General features: G+C 31.1%; 1 pseudogene; it reads left to right on the top strand.

The window, feature by feature from the left end:
• Window positions 1-4,518: 4,518 nt before the first annotated feature.
• Window positions 4,519-5,064, top strand: LOC127118711 (gibberellin-regulated protein 12-like; annotated as a pseudogene).
• Window positions 5,065-15,631: the final 10,567 nt, after the last annotated feature.

Here is a 15,631-nt window from a genome sequence, read left to right as displayed (position 1 = left end):
CATCGTAACTTACGGTGTTTCATATTTCACTCTCTCATTAATTTGTCCTTATGTGTGTGACCCAATAGGTTCTTCTGACGTTGACAATTATAATAAATTATATATTTAACATAATAAACAATGAGCAGTATCTAGTAACACATCACTTCTACCCAAGTCACGAGAATTTCATGTGATATGACTAAACCTTTCGTGATAATATTTGTGTAAAATTACCTATTTTAACCTCGTGTTTATATTCAACACAAGACATAGAATGTGTCACCCTTGTCTAGTTTAATATTGGTCCCTATAGACATTTATCATGTTATGCAAGACGAAAAAATTCCACCTAGGTCATTCATGTGCCTCTGCATGACTTTTAGAATACCCATTAACTGTCTTTATGATCATCCAGTTACTAACAATATTTGATCAGCAATAAGGTACTTAACTTCACATATAGTGTCCATAGTGGTTTCAGGTCGAAGGGTGGTATACACCATTATCACCATGAGAATAACTTATGACACTTTATATAATATTCTATGTACTATTCTCATAGTAGGTCAACCGACTATAAATATTACTCATAATATTCATACCTATGTCCACGATCTATGAGATGTGATCATCAGACTATTCACATCATAGGGACTTAATGTTATCCCACTTAATAATAAATATTAACTATGGATACTTTAATAATAATATCCCTTTCTTAATTGAGATCTCATGATTAAGTCACACTTAATGTTTCATTAAATAAACTAGTTATTCTATGGACTTTATTATTTTTGAAAATAAACATAATAAATAAATGTCTTTTAATTATTAATAAATAATTAGATACAAGTACTAAGTCCTAATAAAAATATTGGCCTCTAGGGCTGACACTAATACAGAGTAAGTCAGGTATACCTTAAACAGATCGACTTTCCCAAAAGTTAGCTCATTATCGATGCTTAAATAAAACTATCCTGTCATAACTACATTATGATTTGTTTTCTTTTGTGATATGAAATGTCATAAAGTCATCGTTCGTGTTTATGGAAAGAAAAAAATTGAGAGCAGAGGTTTATAGTCAAGTCTATTGTTGAATACATATCTTGGAGGGAGACTCTAATGGGTTTTTACAAACCATATGGGTTGAACTTGTACTAGATTAATTGAATTTAGGTTGAATTGATCATGCACTCCGGTATGAGTATCTACATCTTTCTTTCATGAAATTTTCTTTGAAAATCATTGGCTTTATTTAAATTTTTTCAACACAGTCCATATTCCATAAGGACAAGCAATGGTTCAAGTGTGAGGACGTTTGATCTAACTATTAAAGAAAAGAGAACAAAAAGCATAAGAGGAGCAAACAAATAAAGGAAATGAGTGTTGGTCCGTCATAAACAGTATGACTGTCATGGCTATGAAAGACAACTGTCATGAATACATAAAAAAAGGATCATTACCACGCTTAAGAGATGACAGGAAGCCCAACATTCATCATGACGCATGTCATCTTCCCAGAATCAGAATTTTGAAGAGATGACAGGAAACCTATCATCAGTCGTGAAATCTGTCATCCTCCTAGATTTTAATTTTTATTTCTTCATTCTCCTATTTCAGTTACTTTTCCTTGGTCTTTCTTGCGATGTTTGCACACCATTAGTGCCCTTAACTACTATTTAGTGAGAAAATAAGCCTATAAATACACGGTAACATATGGAAAAAAGATCCAAGCATCTTTGTACTAGAATCACTTTTAATTTTGTTATTTATGCAAGTTTGAAGTTTTCCTTTATGGTTGCTATTATTATTTTTTTGTGTTAAAGTTGTATTTATTGTTGTACTGGATCAAAAGTCTCCCTTGGAACATCCTTTATTTCAGACATATTCACTGCATTCCAAGATTTATTTTACTACTTTTACAACGTATGCTTTGTTTGTCTATGTCGTCTTATCATTAGAAATGTTTGAGTAGTTTAGTTTAGGGTCTGGCACATGAGGGTTACCATACTGCATACCTCATGCAAGTTGTATAAATATCAATTGTAATGAGAATAATATTTTGTTTTAAATTTTTTGTTTTAAAAAAAAAGTTATTCACTATGAAAGTATGAAGGCATAGATATTGTTTATTCTCTGAAACGGCATAAACGATATATGACTTAGAAATTCAAGTAATTGGTTTTGAGATTATGAAAGTCTTTAAGTTAATTAAGAAATTACTTTTCTTCTATAAAGGACCTTAAATCTTTTAAATCATTCTGCGAAGTAGATGGATTGTGAGGTTAAAGACAGTTGACGCACCGATGAAAGTGGATGTTACCACTAGTTTTAATATTTTTTACAATTATTCTTGTTAGAATCAATACGACAATTTGTATGAGCGAAATAGAGGGACAAGAATTATAATCTTGAACTCTCATTTTTATTATTAAGAAAATCAAATATTATTGTTTCGTGCAAACAAATTGATTATCGCATAGCCTTATATAAACACAGATATGATAGAACATTATTCTCTGAAAACGAAAACCTTTTTTGTAGCATAGACTTGCGCCGTATCAGATGTCACATTAGCAAACTATTGTTTTCTTTATAGATAGATATAGAATTTTTGTAAAGATGGCTAGTTCGCAAAAAGGTAACATTCTTTACATGTATAAATTTAACAATAATTTGATTTCTTTTTAGAGTGATTTTTCAACAACAATTTTTATAATAAGGCCGGTTTGTTTTGACTATTTAAAAAAAATATTTTTATAATGTAACATAATTTTGTGTAAAAAGAATTTATAAAGAAATCTTTCATAAAAACTTTAAATAAAATTTTTATTTCAATAGTTATTTTTAAAATGTTATTTAATATATTTCATTATTTTATTAAAATTTCTTTTGGATATCAAATTTTTTTTAAAAAATTTAACTTTGAACGTATTTCAAATAGCTTTTCATAAAAAACATTTTTGACATGCAAAAAATTGGAACTTCGACTATATTTTGATCTTCAATAATTCATGTTTATGTTATATGATGTCAAAATTAGTTTTTCAATTTAGAAAAAAATATTTGAAAACAATTGTAATATTTTGAAAAACAGTTTTATAAAATTCTTTTTAAAAAAAAAATCCATGGTTTAAAGCTAAAGCAAACATGCTCACAATATAATCAATTTAATAGAGAAATTTTGATACATTGTCACGTCATCAAACTGGGAAATTTTATAGAATGTCATGTAACAAATTTGAGTTTAATAGATAGGTACTTCTTTGTTTTTTCTGACATAATTGGAATCACCTTGTAACGGTGAATAAGTTAGATGTTGCATATTTGAACCCGCAAGTTTGAACTCACACTCATACATTTGACGTCCCTACACAACTAATAATTGAGTCGGCTTACGAGAAATAGCTACTTCTTATTTAATTCTTTTTTTTAATTTAGAGCATTAATTTAACACATTTTTAATAAAACATATATGAATACCTAGGGTAGAGTCTAAGAAAAAAATAGGGAACATGGAATATGGAGAACAAAATATTTTTCAAAAACATTTAATTATAATATGAGAGCAACCTTTAAGTTTAAAATTTAAACAAAAAATGAATAAGTTTTGGTAAGAATGCATCCGCAGCTAAAAGTATTTTTTTCTAAACATGTATAAAAATTTAAAATAATTTTGGATGAAATTTTTTATACATTTTTAGGAAAAAATTTCAACAATAATTTTCATGATAATATGGTCAATTTAATAGAGAATAATACAAAAATAGGAAATTTTGATAGGATGACAAATTTATTTAACCATTATAATTTAAAAGTTCCATATTAAGAAAATCTTACTTAATTTTTCTATTATGCTTAATATTTAAAAATTCTATGAAAATTGATTCTTATAAAAAATATTTTTATTTTATAATTAAATTGTTATTAAAATATATTTATTATAAACACATTAAATATTTAGTTAGGATATGAACATTGATTATAATTAAAATTTATTTGATAATTTTATTTAAAATAAAAATTACCTAAACTTTAAATATTTTTCAAGACTAAAAGAAAAATACCAAAACAAAACTTCTAAAAAATAATATTAGTTTTAAAATAATAAGATGTATAAATTGTATTTTATATTCATACCTAACTATATATTAGATATATTTATGACAAATATTTTAACAATAATTTAATTATCAAATAAAATAATTTTTGGTAAGAATCTCACTTTAAGATATTTTTAAATATTAAAGTAATAGAAATAATTGATAAGAATCTCCATATATATATTATATATATATATATTATATAATATATATATATATATATATATATATATATATATATATATATATATATATATAAAGTTAATTCTAATTAAGGTTTTTTTAATTAATTTATTGCATTACATACTTCTAAAATTAAGAGCTTTTAATGCTATTGTGGTATCTTATGCATCTATATAACCCCTGGCCCAGCAGATGGTTTATACAAGAGTGAGAGTGATTAACTTTAGGAGAAATACCAATCAACATTACTATGTCTCAACATTTTTGTGTAACTCTTTTACTATTTGTTATGGCTTTTCTGACAAAAGATGTATACGTGAGTAATTATGTCTCTCTCTTTTAACTATTATATATTTTTCTGTGTCCATCAACATAATATATAACAAATTGAATTTTTTTTTATTTTATATTGTTCCTTAAATTATTACTAATATATTGTCTTTTATAATGAAATCTGTATATAGGCCGGTGGGGAAGGATCACTTCGTGCTGAAGGTACGATTTAGAACAAGTATTTCCTTTTTAAAAAATTGTTGCATTTATGGGAAAGGGATGTGAAGTAAATCAATTCATTTACTATTATTAATTGCAATTCAAATCTTTATTTTGATCAGATTGTAAAGCTGCATGTGACGATCATTGTTGAGATACTCAATATAAGAAGGCATGTTTAACATTCTGCAACCTATGTTGTGCAAAATATTTGTGTGTTCCATCTGGAACATATGGAAACAAGGAAGAATATCCATGTTATAATAATTGGAAAACTAAGGAAGGAGGACCCAAGTGCCCTTAATAACATAGATCCTAGTCAATACATTTATGTTTTATTTGTTTTCGGTAAAAACTATGTCTCATCAGTGTATAACTGCATAAACTAATTTCTTATGCGGGAATCATGTGTTATTTGTTTATTAATAAAAGTTTTATTTCTATTGTTATGTTCAAGTTAATTCATAAGCTTTATACATTTTCTTGTGGAATCAAAAAGCTCATTCCATAAGAAGACATGAGAATGGCGTTCTTAACCCAACAATTTGATATTTTTATCTAATATTATCGGTCAACCTGGAACTCCAAGAATTTTAGAATTGAAATAATTAAAAATAGAATTTTGTGGCCCTCATAGTTAGCTTTTATATTAGCACTCTAGAGTTTCTACTTTATTTAAATGTCAACAGTGTCCTTAGATATTTTTATGTGACAAAATGAGCTTACAAATGATGAAATAAACAACTTTTATTTATAGCCTAATTTATAATTGTAAGACCCCAATTTTGTCCCTAAGATATCTCATGGCATCATATCATTGCATCTTGCATCTTACCTCAAGGATCATAGCATCTTGGCTCCTAACCTTTGGGTGGGAACACTTGTGAGTTGCCTTGAGATCACCAAGCATGCTTGAATTGTATATTATTTCTTTTCTTCTTTTTTCTACTAACCAAAAACACAAAAATATGTCACTAACATCTTTTGTTTTGTAGCTTGAGCAATCATAAGATCTGAGGCTCCTAGGAGACCCTATGCTCAAAGATATGGTCAGGTGAAAGTGAAAGCAAGCATGACAATGGTTCACAAAGATCTCAATCATCATATATGCATCCCAAGTATCTCAATGTGTCAATTTGATCAAAGCAAACCAAAGGGCTTGAGGATTGTTTCCCAAAGAAACCCTAATTCAACTGTGCATTGACTATGCCTTGCTCATGAAGCAACCTCAACCCATGATCAAATATAATCAAGGGAAGTTCTTTAATTCATAATTTCATGCATATTTGAGCTTATTTGAGTGTCCTCAATCATCAATTCATTAAGATTTGAAGTTTGGACTTGAGAAGTTGATTAGTCAATTCATCTGACTATTTTGAAATATACTGAGACCTAACTTTTAATGTGTGTGTCAAAGAAAGATGACCCAAGAGCAAAAGTTTTCTTAAGAACCATATGAACAACTTTCATGTTCATCAAAAATTGATTTGAAGCTTGGAAGGTCATCATCCATTTCAAAACATTATAGGTCACGGTGACTGAAACCCTAATTTTGGGTTAACTTTCCAAGGACCTAACTCACTCATTTTTTATGATTTTGAGGTGGGATCAAATGCATTGTAAATTTTAAGATTTCTAATTCATTGGTTATGTTGAAAAAAAATTCATAATCCTAAAAGAAATACATGTGATAATGCAAAACATTATAGGTCACTTTGGACCAAAGGCATTGAAATGTGAAAAAGTCCAACTTCAAGTGCCCATAACTTTCTCATCAAAAATCCAAATGATGCAAAATATGAGTCCAAATTTATTGTCTTTAAATTATATACAACTTTAATGTTGAAGGTTTTGTCATTTGGGGCTTGCATCATTGAAACAGAAGGGCTTGAATTTGGCCCATTTTGGAGATTTTCACATGCACATGTTTTGCACCTTGAACTTTATGAACAATTTTCACTAATTTCCCAATTCCAAATGAAGTTTTGTTCAACATAACAATTGATCCTCATGTCAAGACCTTTCCAACCATTACCCACAAGGCCATGTTTTATTTTTGGAAGAGGCATTTTCGAAGAGGGGAATATTTTGGGGCATTTATGGAAACCACTTGAAAACTGATTGCACACTCCAAATCAATTGCATTTGCACGTCCATTTCATCTTGTTATGACCTCAGCTTGCCAAACCAATCAGATTTGGGCCCTCCATGCGCCTGTACAGGCCCATGCATGGAGGCCCTTATCATTCATGCACACGAAAATTCACCTTGCTTGCCTTGCCATTTGCTATAAATAAGCATGCTCAGCTCCATTATTCTTCAACCTGAAGGCGCCTGATATGCTGCACAATTGAATCCATAACCATACCTAAAGGAATTTCTCATTTTCATTTCAATTTTCAGATCTGATTTTCAACTTCATTGGTTGATTATCAGACTTAAAATTCCTTGGCCTTGCTTCCTCTTCACCTCAAGAGTACACTGCAATCAATAGCTGTGAAGACTTGTGCTCCATAGATCTACATTTCAGAGGTGGATGCTCAAACTTTTTTTCTTCGAAACACACTGATTATTGCTTGTTTCTTGTATTTGTTGGTTTGGCTGAAGTCCTCTCATCAGAGGCAATTGAATAGTGTGCTTAATTTTGAAAATCCATTGAGTTCAAGTTGAACACCATTATTTTCCATCTCTGATTTCTCTTCCCATGGAGATCTAGATTGAAAACAAATGGTACAGGGGTGATGTACATCACCCAAGCTTTCCAATGATATGAGGATCGCCTATTTTTATTAAGTTTCCATGTCTGCAACTCTCGCCAGAATATGCATAGCTCGTCGGAGAAGACGGTGGTGTACACCACCGTCCCAACGCCAGATCAAATATGAGCCATTGGATTTGTTTCCCAGATCTAATTTCCACCTTTCCTTGTTATGACTTTATTTAATTCTTTATGTTTCTCATTGACTTTGGACTATGGTACGCGCGCATCCCATTGCCATCAGATCCTCCAGGTCAATTAATGAGATCTCATCCAACGCACGTGGTTTTTCCTATTTTCTGATTTAATCCATTTTATTTCTTTTATTTCATTTTGTTTCAAAAAATCATAACTCTTTCATTTTAATTCCAAAAAATATGGGACCAATTGCATTATTTCCCTTTTAATTTCTAGTTTCTAAAAATGATTTTTAATATTTTTTATTTTGTCATTTGATATTTTTCATGAATTTTCTCTTTTCTGGTTATTTTTAATTCATTTTAAATAGTTTTCAATATTCAAAAAATGCAAAAATATTTTCCTAACCTCTTTGAATGATGATGGATCTATGAAAAATATTCTCATTAATTTATTAATTGATTTGAGATTTATTTGAGATTTTAGTTCAATTAGGTTATTTTTTATTCATTTTTAATTGTTTAAAAATAGTTTCTAGTTTCTAAAAATGCTGAAATTTTTTGTCAAACTTTGTTTGACCTTGTTGAACTTAGGATGATCCATTTGGACTTTTCAAAGTTGATTTGAAATGGATTTGAAGTTTGACCTTTAATTGTTTATTTTAATTCAAGTATTATTTTAATTTTGAAAAATACCAAAAATATTCTATTTGTTTCTTGACTTCTAAGTTTCATTTTGCTTCTGTGTACTAGTGTTTGACCTTGATTCCATCTATCTTTGGTCAATGTATTTTGATTACTTCATTTGAATTTCCATTAATGTACATTCTTATTCATCTTCTTCATATTTTTCTTTTTGATCAATGAGTTAAAGATTGGTGGTTAGCCTTGATATATGGGAGGTTTAACCTTCCTTGATTCAAATCTAATTCATCTTGATCAAAGATCAAGTGAATGGCTTTGCGTTAAGGATAGGTTGCTTCTTAATCAAGCAAAAAACCTAAATCAATACAAGATCATTCTTTTTTTCTTTTTGCATGGCAATTTGTAGGAGCTTGGCTTACTAGTCAAGGTCTCTAAATTGTGTTTGTTGCCTATATTTTTATTGACCGGCCTCAGATAGGTGTGACTAATACATTAGTCCACTTACGATTGCTTAACATAGCGCTAAATTGCCTTATGGCACACTAACTCTAACTATTGACCATTAACTTTTAAATCTTGCACTTTACATTAATGCAAATTTAATATTCTTGTACATATTATTCATTTACTTTTGCCCTTTGCTCACTTGAGCACATGTTTATGTTAATTCAATTTGCATTTTGATCATTTGAGCACATAATTGTGTAGATATTATTATGCTTGTGTTTTGTTTGGATTATTGTGAACCAAATGCAAATGGACAAAAGGACTTAGATTCTAGGACATTCCCTATGCAAAAATGGAGTCAAAGAGCAACTAGACTTCATGCCTTTAGAGTGCTATAAATGTCAAAGAGCAACTAGGCATCATGCCTTTAGAATGCTTAATGTTGAAGACTTTGAAAGGACCTAATCTCTAAACTCACTCTTGTCCATTTTTTGTTTACATTGTGGAACTTCTTGATGTGTGTTCTTGTGCTAGGGATTCCAACTTGAGCGTAATTGAAGAACCATTGTCATGAGCATCCAAAGTGAGAGATATAAAAGCCATTGGAGGATTCCTATGAGCTTTGTTTGATTGTGTGCTTGATTGCTTGAGTATTTGCTTATGTGCTTACTTATTCCAAAGGATGGGAGCTACTTGGATCATCACTATGATCTCAAGAAGGGAACTCCATTTGTGGTTTTATTTCTCCTTGTTCACCTCTTATATGTTTAGGACTTAGTCATTCTTCTTCTTCCCTCCACTCTAACCCAAGCCAAAACTTTTGTGCAAACATTAACATTTGTTTTCAAAATTAGAAACCTAAGCATTATGCTTTTGATTTTCAAACTTTCTTTTCATAACACTTATTTTGAATTGAATCCTAAGTCAACTTTGACCACATTTTGTAAATACTTTTCATTGGTAAATATAACTCATTCAAATGTTTTTTTTTTGTGGTTTCAATGACCACTTCTTGCCAAAGCTTTTTCATAACCCTTAGCTATTAGGTTTGAGTTATCCTTGAGGTTGATATAATACTCACCTATATCCTTAGTGATGGACAATGAGTCTTCCATGCTTAGTATTGGGTTAACCCCTCACTAGCATGTTGAAGTTATCCTCACATGGTGGATTTGTGGTTTTAGGTTGAGTTTTCTCCCTTGGATAATGTAGTGGGGTATTCGTTACCGTTAGAGATATTGACTAAATCCAAGGTAAACCATACAAGTCGAGTCGCCACCGCACTTCTATTTATCCAAAGGAATGGTTAGAAAGCGAACAAAAACCTAAAAGTTTTATCGAATCAAAAACTAGTAAAAATGTCAGAGATCTGGGTAAGGGGGTTGGTTATGCAATGGGAAGGTTTTAAGCACCCAAAACATCTTAGGTACTCCTAGGGAGCCCTTTTCATACTTGTTGTAAGGTTGGTATTTTGTGAAAATTTATTTGTGCAAACATGATTGAAGAGATGAGAAGAGAATATACAAGTTTATTTACATTTTTGTGTTTGGATGGATAAACCCATTGCCTACGTACCATCTTAAAAAATATTAGGATCAAAACCTCGTAGTTCGGGGTAAAAATCTCAAAATGAGTTGGTGAATTGATTGATCCAAAAGCCCTAAGGTCTTTTGTTATCCAAGGGAGAAAACTCAACCTAAAACCACAAATCCACCATGTGAGGATAGCTTTAACATGCTAGTGAGGGGTTAACCCTATAATAAGCATGGAAGACTCATTGTCCATCACTAAGGATATAGGTGAGTATTACATCTACCTCAAGGATAACTCAAACCTAATAGCTAAAGGTTATGAAAAATTTGATTGAGAAAGTGGCCATTGAAACCACAAAAAAGGCATTTGAATGGGTTATATTTACAAATGAAAAGTATGTACAAAATATGGTCAAAGTTGACTTAGAAGTTCAATTCAAAATAAGTGTTATGAAAAGAAAGTTTGAAAATCAAAAGCATAAGGCTTAGGTTTCTAATGTTTGAAAACAAATGTTAAATGTTTGCACAAAAGTTTTGGCTTGGGTTAGAGTGGGGGGAAGAAGAAGAATGGCTAAAGTCCTAGACATACAAGAGATAAGGAATAAGAAACAAGACCATAAATGGAGTTCCTCTCTTGAGATCATATTGATGATCCAAGTAGCTCCCATCCTTTGGAATATGCAAGCAAAATAATAGTAAGCTCAAGCAACAATCACACAAGTCTCTTAAGAGATCCTCAATGCATCTTGTATCCTTCACTTTGGGTGAACATGGCAATGGTTCTTCAATTTGAGCTCTCATAGAATTCCCTAGCACAAGAGCACACACATCAAAAGTTTTATGAAACAAATCAAGAATGGACAAGAGTGAGTTTAGAGGTTTGGTCCTTCTAATCCATCTTCAACATTAAGATCCTTTTACTCCAATTTGCATAGGGAAAGTCCTAGAAACTAAGTTCATTTGTCCACTTCTTTGCATTTGGTCCACAACAATCAAAACAAAACACAAGCACAATAATATATACATAATTATGTGCTCAAGTGAGCAAAAGGCAAATTGCATTAACATAAACATGTGCTCAAGTGAGCAAAGGAAAAAGCAAATGAATAATATGTACAAGAATAGTAAATTGCATAAAAGTAAATAGCAAGAATTAAATGTTAATAGTCAATGATTAATGTTAGTAGTTAGTGTGCCATAAGGCAAATTTAGCGCTATGTTAAGCAATCGTAATTGGACTTATGTAGAAGTCACAACTATCTGAGGCCGGTCAATAATAATGTAGGCAACAAACACAAGTTAGAAGTCTTGATTAGTGAACCAAGTTCCAACAACTTGCCATGCCAAAAAGAAGATGAGAAATGAACTTGTATTGGTTTAAGCCCTTTGCATGATTTAGAGAGCAACGTATCCTTAATGCAAAGCCATTCACTTGATCATTTGATCAAGATGAATTAGATTTGAATCAAGGAAGATTAAACCCCCCTAATCAATGCTAACTTATCAACCTTTAACTCATTGATCAAAAAAGAAGAAAAGAAGAAGAAGAAGATGGATAATGGACATGAAGAACATAAAGTGCATTAAGTAAAATGGAATGTACCAATCCATAAATGTTGACCAAAGATAGGGAAGATCAAGATCAAACCCTCAAAATCAGAAATGAGATGAAGATTGGAAGTCAAGAAATAAATAAAATATTTTTGGCATTTTTAATATTTAAAATAAACTCGAATTAAAATATTAAAGAAAGATCAAACTTCAAAATCACTTCAAATCAACTTTAAAAAGTCCAAGTGAATTATCCCAAGTTCAACATGGTCAAACAAAGTTTGACAAAAAATTTCAGCATTTTTAAAAGTCAGAAACTATTTTTTATCAATTAAAAATGAAGAAAAAATAACCTAATTGAACTAAAATCTCAAATAAATCTCAAATCAATTAATAAATTGATGAGAATATTTTTCATTGATCCATCATCATTCAAAGAGGCTAAGAAAATATTTTTGTATTTTTTGAATATCAAAAACTATTTAAAATGAATTAAAAATATTCAAAAAAGAGAAAATTCACAAAAAATATCAAATGATAAAATAAAAAATACTAAAAATCATTTTTAAAAACTAGAATTAAAAAGAGAAATAATGCAATTGGTCACATATTTTTTGGAATTAAAATGAGAGAGTTATGAATTTTTGAAATAAAATGGAATAAAGAATATAAATCAGAAATAAGAAAATAGCAAAAATCAGGAAGCGTTGGATGACTTCTTTAATTGACGTGACAACATCCAATGGATCAGGAGCGCGCGCGTACCATAGTTATTAGTCAACTGAGAAACATATTGAATTAAAAGAAGTCATAACATTCAAGCGTGGAGATTAGATCTGGAGATTGCATCCAAAGGCTCACATTCAATCTGGCAATGAGATGGTGACCAGCGCCACCGTCTTCTCCGGTGAGCTCCGGCGAAGGTCAAAAAATGCAGAGATTCAAATGCTCACTAAAATGGACGATCCAGGCACCGTTCGAAAGGTGAAGTGATGTACATCACTCCTATATCACTCACTTCCACTCTAGATTCCTATTAAGAGAGAAATCAGATATGGAAGTTTGGTGATGTTCAACTGAACTTGCTCGATTTCAACAATTAAGCATACAATAATGATGCCTCTATAGAGAGGACTTCAGACAACACAATATCAAGGCCAATGGATCAAAGAACAAAGAGATTCGAAGCAAAAACCAGTTGATCCAAACCTTTGGATTATGAAGATTTGAGTCCCTTTCCTTGGTTCCTTTTGCAAAACAGAACTTCAATGGATCAAATGATGAAGGTTTAGGAACTTTAGATCTGAAAATTCAACCAAATGCAATTGAATTTCAGATCTGAATTTTTGAAGAAAAAAATGAACTTAGTCCCTTTGGTATGGTTAGGGATTCACTCTTGCAGCATTTTAGGCGCCTTCAGGTTGGAGAATTATGAAGCATAACACATGTATTTATAGCTGGAAAGGGCTGAGTGCATGAGTTTACTCATGTGCATGGCAAATGGATTTTTCATTGCATGGGCTTGTGTGATCATGTGGAAGGCCCAATGAAGATTGGAATGACCTGCTGAGTTCATGTGAATTGCAAATGGACGTGTACAAGAAGTGTAAACAGCCCATGCATGGCAATTTGAATTGAATTTCACAAAATGCACTTAATCTTCATGCCTTCTAAAATGGTGCTTCCAAACTCCAAATGTCACCTCATGAGTAATGGTTAGAGAGCTTGTTGCATAAGAAACAAATGATATGTTGATCAAAATTTCAATTGGGCCTTGGAAATTAGTGAATTTTGAGTTTAAAGTGTAGGGTTTAAAACATGCATATGTGAAGTTTCCAAATTTAGCCAATGTTCAAGCCCCTCTGTCTCAATGATGCAGGCTCCAAATGATAAAAACTTCAACATGAAAGTTGTAGATATTTTCAATACAATCAATTTGGACTTAAATTTTGCATCATTTGGAGTTTTAATGAAGAAGTTATGGGCACTTGAAGTTGGACTTATTTTCATTTCAATGCATTTGGCCCAAAGTGACCTTTAATGTTTTGCATTATCACATGTATTTATTTTGAGATTTTGAAATTTTACTAAACATAACATTTTAATTATACACAATAATATTTACAATGCATTTTGTTCCACCTCAAAATCATAAAAAATGAATGAGTTATGTTCTTGGGAAGTTGACCCAAAATTAGGGTTTCAGTCAAAATGACCTATAATGTCTTGGAATGGATGATGACCTTCCAAGCTTCAAATCCAATTTTGATGAACATGAAAGTTGTTCATATTGTCCTTAAGAACATATTTGCTCTTGGGATCATCTCCATTTGACCAACACATAAAAAGGTAGGTCTCAGTGCATTTCAAAATAGACAGATGAATTGACTGATCAACTTCTCAAGTCTATAACTCATATCTTGATGAATTGATGATTGAGGGCACTAAAATAAGTTCAAATATGCATGGAATAATGGATTAAAGAACTTCCCTTGATGGTATTTGACCATGGGCTGAGGTTGCTTCATGAGCAAGTCATTATTGATGATCAGATGAATTAGGGTTTCCTTGGGAGACAAACCTCAAACCCCTCGACTTGCTTTGATCAAAATGATGAATTGAGATGCTAGGGAGGCATATTTTATGGATAAGAGATTTGGGAACCATTACCATTCTTGCTTTCATCTCCTCTTGACATTTTTCCTTGCACAAAGGATCTCCTAGAAGCCTTTAGACCTTGTGATTGCTCAAGCTACAAACAAGAAATGTTAGTGACATATTTTTGGTGCTTTTGGTTAATAAATAAAATGAGGAAAGCAATGATATAAAATTCAAGCATGCTTGGTGATCTCAAACCACTCACAAGAGGTCCCACCCAAAGGCAAATGGAACCAAGATGCTCATGATCCTTGAGGCTTTGTAAATGTAATGTTATGATGCCATGAGGGATCTTAGGGCCAAAATTGGGGTCTTACAGATAACAAAAGACCTTAAGGCTTTTAGACCAATCAATTCACCAACTTGTTTTGAGATTTTTACCCCGAACTACGAGGTTTTGATCCTAATATTTTTTTAAGATTGTACGTAGGCAGTGGGTTTATCCATTCAAACACAAAATTGTAAATAATTTGTATATTCTTCTCTCATATCCCCAATCATGTTTGCAAAAATAATTTTTCACAAATACCAACCTACCTTACAACAAATTGTGAAAAGGGCTCCCTAGGAGTACCTAAGATGTTTTGGGTGCTTAAAACCTTCCCATTGCATAACCAACCCCCTTACCCCGATCTCTGACATTTTTATTAGTTTTTGATTTGATACAACTTCTCGGTTTTTGTTCGCTTTCTAACCTTTCCTTTGGATAAATAGCAGTTCGGCGCCGACAAGATTTGTATGATTTACTTTTAATTTAGTCAATAAATCTAAAGGTAACGAATACCCTGCTACAATAATAAGTTTACAATTATAAACTAATTTATAATCATTTTTTATTTGTAAATTAATTTATAATCAGTTTACAATTATAAATTGTTATAACTGTCATATGTAACACCCTAAACCCCTAATTTATTATTTAAAATATCACTCTATAATTTAAGATGTCACTTCGAGAATCAACATATAAAACATTCAAAGACATATAACAACATGCAGCAGAAATTAATATAATAACAACTTCAAATTTAACTTCTCAAATGTGAAAGCTTCTACGCAAGACTTCTATTTTTAGAACCACTTGTATTGGTTGCAAGCTAAAAAACACACTTAAGTGCATCATGCCTTATGTTGTACTGTATT

The sequence above is a fragment of the Lathyrus oleraceus genome, chromosome 2, assembly GCF_024323335.1.
Source record: "Lathyrus oleraceus cultivar Zhongwan6 chromosome 2, CAAS_Psat_ZW6_1.0, whole genome shotgun sequence".
NCBI lineage: Eukaryota > Viridiplantae > Streptophyta > Magnoliopsida > Fabales > Fabaceae > Lathyrus > Lathyrus oleraceus.
This window is presented reverse-complemented; position numbering and strand designations above follow the sequence as displayed.